Raw genomic sequence first — 6000 nt, 5'->3', positions numbered from 1 at the left:
CCCTATTTGGGTTTCCACGTCAAAAAAATATGGTTTTCATGTGTGGATTATTTTCCATATGATGTTCTTGTTTATATTTCATTTCATGCATTATTTTTGAGAAACTAGTTATGATGTTTTATCAGAAATTTATCAAAGGTTACCGGTACTAATAAGTTGTTTGAGAAAGTTTTTGATCTTATTGATAAGGTTAATGAATTGGTAATTGATCAAGTTTATATGATTACTTTGGTGGTGAAAGTATTGGTAAATGATTTGATTAATGTGTTGAGCAAATCTGGTAAAGAGGTTATTAGATCTGATTATAGAAGTTGAGATATTTTCAAATCTAAGATAAGCTGAAATAAGTTTGATTTTGAGTTTAAGTTGAATTGGTCTTAATACCGATTCACCCCCCCTCTCAGTATTAATCAGATCCTCATAGGATTAACAATTGGTATCAGAGCTTTAATCCTCTTTGTGCAGAAAGCCTAACCGCTTAAGGAAAATATTCTGAGGAATTCAAGATGATGAAGAAAGAGGGTCCCAAGTTCAACAAGGATAACTACAAGATCTGGAAGGACAGGATGAAGATCTACATTAAAGGTATTGGTGCACAATATTGGAATCAAGTTGAAATGACATATGTTGCTCCTACCACTACTCCCTTGACACCAGATGAACTTTAGCAAGATAACATGCAACCCCTAGAAGCTATTGTAAATACTTTATCTGATTCAGAATATATTGATGTTCAAGGATTGGAAACTATAGGTGAGGTTTGGGAAAAGTTAGAGACAATCTATAGAGGAGATGAGCATGTTCAAAGAGATAAAGAGGAAAGCTTGAGAGGAAATTTTGATGACATGAGAATGCTTGAAGGAGAGAATATTGGATAGTATGGTCAAAGAATCAAAGAAGTTGTTGGCGGCATTAAGAGTGCTAGAGGCAAAATAGAGGATGATACAATAGTAAGTAGAATGCTCAGAACTCTTCAACCTCAGTATGTTATTAGATTATCAGTAATCCAAGAACTTAGATCTATTGCAAAGGATAAGTTAATTGTTGATTCATTTATTAGTAAGCTTACAACTTTTGAATTAAATAGTTTTGACAATAGTGTGTGACAAAATCTACTGAATCTGAATTTAAAGCTTATGTTACCGGTTCATCTGCTAGAAAAGGAATATATATATATATATATATATATATACCATGAGTGCAGAACAAGTCATGGAAGTAACCGGGGAGATGAAGACAATGGAGATCAAGTGATGGAACTTGAAGCATTGTTAGCAAAGAGGTTTCCAAGAGGCACTGGTAAGTATAGAGGAAATCTACCTTTGGAGTGTTTCTCTTGTAATAAAATTGGTCATATTGCTGCTAACTACCCTAACACCAATAAGACAGAAAAGTTTAGAAGATTCAAAGGAAATGGAAAGAAATACTGTTATGTTGTAGTACATGAAGGTGTGATTGATGAGGAGTCGGAAGAAGAAGATGATAATGAAGAAATTGTGTTTGTAGCTATGAAGGAGGAATTGTTTGATAAAAAGGCACTAGTATCTCATATGGAGAATAATGATGAGTGGATTATAGACAACGGTTGTTCACACCATATGACCAGAGACAAAAGTAAGTTCATAACCCTTAATGAATTTGATGGAGGTGTTGTTAGATTTAGAAACAACTCTCCTTGCATGGTGAAAGGTAAAAGTTCTATCTCTCTAAATGGAAAGAGTAATGCTGATGATGTATTTTGGGTTGATGGTCTTAAGCATAATCTTTTAAGTGTTGGTCAGCTCAATGATAAAGGTTATTTACTTGAATTTAAGAGTGGAGTCTGTAGAATTCTTGGAAATAATGGTGAACTGATTTCTATCGGGAAGCAAACTAGAGGTAACTTATTCCATTTGAACAGTAATGTTAATAATTGTCTGGTTGCAAGAATGAATGACAGTTGCTTATGGCATAACAAATGTTGTCATGTTAATTTTGATAATCTGATTAAGATAAGAAAGTCAAGTGCTATAAGAGGATTACCCCAACTTGTCAAACCAGATAGTGTGATATGTAAAGATTGTCAAATCGGTAAGATGATCTCTATTTCTTTCAAGAGAAAGAATGGTATTTCTAAGAATGTTTTAGATTTGGTACATACTGATCTCTGTGGCACTATGAGAACAAAGAGTTATTATGGTGATAGTTATTTCATGATCTTCACCGATGACTATTCTAAATTGATGTGGGTAACATTTCTAAGAGAGAAATCAGAAGCATTTAATAAATTTAAGTCATTTAAAGCTCTGATTGAGAAGGAAATAGGTAAGAACTTGAAGTGTTTAAGATCATACCGAGGTGGTGAATTCACATCTAATGAATTTGTTGTATTGTGATGAACAGGGTATAAAGAGACATATGTCAGCTCCGAGGACACCACAATAAAATGGCATTGCAGAAAGAATGAACAAAACAATAGTTGAAGCTGCAAGAACTATGTTACTATAGAGTAATGTATCCAAAATGTTTTTGAGAGAAGTAGTCTATACTATTGTATATACTCTTAATCGAGTACTGGTAAAAAGAGGTAACAATAAGACACCCTATGAGCTATGGTATGGAAAAACTCCTTGTGTTAGTTATTTTAAAATCTTTGGAAGTCAATGTTTTATCAAAAGAGATAACTACACTGAGAAGTTTGATGCAAAATCCAATGAGGGAATTTTTCTTGGTTACTCTTCTAAGAGTAAAGCATATAAATGTTACAATAAGAGGACTAAGAAAATTATTGAAAGTGATAATGTAAAAGTTGATGATTTATCTGATAAGTTTGAAGGTTCAAGTAGATTTGAATCTGAAAAGGATGATAATGAGGAAAAGTTTGTGATAATTGAACTAGAATCAAAGAATAATGAACAACCAGCAAATGCAAAACTAGGTGCTCAACTAGTGAGCGATGACAGTGAAGATGAAAAATCCGATGAAGAAGATGCATAATCGACACATGCAATACCTAGATATGTCAGACTGAATCATTCACAAGAATAGATAATTGGTGATAAGAATGTAATTGTGAAAATCAGATGAAAGATGAGAGAGAATTCATTTTTGATGTCTACAATTGAAGCCAAGATAGTTAAGGAAGCACTAGAGGATGATGATTGGGTGAAGGCAATGAATGAAGAATTAGATCAAATTGAGAAGAATCATACATGGTCACTTATTCCTAGACCAGAGGATAAAAATGTAATTGGAACAAAATGGGTCTTTAGGAATAAATTGGATGAAGAAGGAAGGATTGTAAGAAACAAGGCAAGGTTAGTCTACAAAGGGTATGCTCAAGAGGAAGGTGAGAAATATGGTGAAACATTTGCACCTGTTGCTAGATTGGAAGGTGTAAGAATGCTACTGGCATTTGCTGCATATAAAGGATTCAAAGTCTACCAAATGGATGTCAAGTCAACATTTTTAAATGGGATTCTAGAAGAAGAAGTATACATTGAACAACCTAGTGGATTTTCCTTGACCGATGATAAAGAAATGGTGTGTAAAATTGCACAAAGCTTTGTATGGTCTTAAGTAGGCACCAAGAGCATGGTAGGAGAGATTACATGCACATTTGGTCAAGATTGGATTCCAATGTACTAGTGAGGACAACAATATTTATTTGAATACTGATGGAGACAAGATGCTGATAGCAGAAGCGTTTGTTGATGATATAATTTTTGGTGGCAATGATGATATGTGCATGGACTTTGTTGATATAATGAAAAAGGAATTTGAAATATCTTTAATCAGCGAAATTAAGTTCTTTATTATCTTACAGGTCCAACAACTGGATGGTGGTATCTTTATTTGTCAGACCAAGTATATCAAAGAGGTGTTGAAGTAGGTACACCAATGGTGACTAGTTGCAAGTTGTCAAAAGAAGATGATTCCCCTATTGTTAGTGAAAAAGAGTACAAATCTATGATTGGCAAGCTACATTATGTTGTCCATAGCAGACCAAATATTGCTCATGATGTTGGATTAGTTGCAAGATTTCAAAAAGAACCTAAAGAAAGTCACATGGTGGCTGTGAAGAGAATTTTTTGGTATCTCAAAGGCACAGTGGAATATGGTTTATGGTATCCCTATAAAGGTGATTTTACTTTGAATGTCGTTACTGATGCTGATTGAGTAGGTAATGTTGATGATTGAAAAAGCACAACCGGTGGAGCTTTTCTACTTGGAGGAAGATTAGTGGCATGGATGAGCAAGAAACAAACTTGTGTTTCTCAATCTATAGTTGAAGCTGAGTATGTTGTTGCATCCATGAATTGCACACAGGCAATATGGATGAGACATGTGCTAGAAGGATTCAAGATAGATATGTCAAAACTGGTGACTATCTATTGTGATAATACAAGTGCAATCAATATTTCTAAAAATCTTGTGTTACATGCTAGAACCAAGCACATCTAATTGAAGTATCATTTCATAAGGTAAAGAGTTCAACGTAAGGAATTGAAGATGGAATATGTGAAGAGTAAAGATCAGCTGGCTGATATCTTTACTAAACCCTTACCAAAGGCTACTTTTGAGTTTCTTAGAGGTAAACTAGGGGTTAAACCTCTACACTGAAAGAAATAGAATGATGGAGATCCATCAATCCTGTGGATTTCATGTTTATTTTACACTAAGGATTGGTGAAGGTACAAGCTACTCCTTAAAGGAGCAAGTCTGATGTGAAATTTTGATTTAATGCTCTGTTATAATTTTCTAATTTATGTAGCAGAGATGGTGAAAGAGGCAGAAAAAAAATTAATCACAAGTGACACGTTTACATCTTTGGCATTAATGTGAAAGGGGGAGAGGAAATGGATAGAAATCAGTTTTGGCAGACATGTGAGAAGTTGAAGATCCGATTGAGTGAAGCATTGGTTTAGGGGGAGATGTAAAGGACAGATCATGTGATATTGGCAAGCAAGTTGTTGATGACGATGGTATTATGATTGTGTATCTGATTAGTGTTGCCATGAATGCCAAAGGGGGAGATTGTTGGAATTTGGCATATCTGATGCAGATTAGGTCATGCAGTTGAAGTTGGATAATTGCACCGGTAAAGGATAGAAGTCAATTTGTGATGAAGAGATTGAGATTCTATGAATAGATGACATGATCAACTATTTGTGTTGTCATTTCTGGAAATTGATGTTCCTGATGTTTTGTTTATCATCTAAGTGATTTGGTTTATCGGAAGACAGGGCTTACCGGCAGTGATTTAAATTTTGTTAATTAGGACTTTAACCGGTAAACTAGAATTGTTTTGATCAGATTGGTCGATTGGCAATGATTGGTGATTTGTGGTTTGGATGGTGACCTTGTATCATGGAAAGATGAATGTGATCGGAACCAAAACTTGTGATGATTACCGAAAGGCGTGTTTCAATTCCTGATGAAGTTTTGCTAAGGTTTTAGTAGTGTTTAAGGACCGGTGAAGAAATCTTCAAACTGGTAATGATTTATGTTTTGGCGATGATCAATAGCGAGTCTACTTATAGCTGGTAGCACGACATAACTCACGTGAAAGATTTAATAGCTGTTTTAGCACGATTCAAGGAAGATTTTCTTGGAAACCAACGAAATACTTTAGAGAGTGTTTTGAGGATATAGATCGCATGATGAGTTATGATCAATCAATGATTTATATTGCATTGTAATTTGTTGTTATGATCTGGATAGTGATCTACGATGATCTTTTGTGATCTTATTGTAAATTCTTGATGTAATTAGGTTTTGTGGCCGACCTAGTTGAGATGGATATTTATGTCGACACAATTGATTTTTATTGAGTCAGTGGTCTTAGAGAATGTGTTAAGCCATCCAATTGAATTTTTTAATATGCCTGAGAGTTGCAAAGTGTTGTGTATAACTAGATTTGATCAAGCAAGTAGAGAAGTGCAAGAAAATAGATCATTTTCTTACTGTTGTTCCCTAACAATTGTAGCAGGCTAAATCCCTTGACCGGGTAGGTTCTAA

Source organism: Cryptomeria japonica, chromosome 10 (genome assembly GCF_030272615.1).
Source record: "Cryptomeria japonica chromosome 10, Sugi_1.0, whole genome shotgun sequence".
In the NCBI taxonomy this organism is placed as follows: Eukaryota; Viridiplantae; Streptophyta; class Pinopsida; order Cupressales; family Cupressaceae; genus Cryptomeria; species Cryptomeria japonica.
This window is presented reverse-complemented; position numbering follows the sequence as displayed.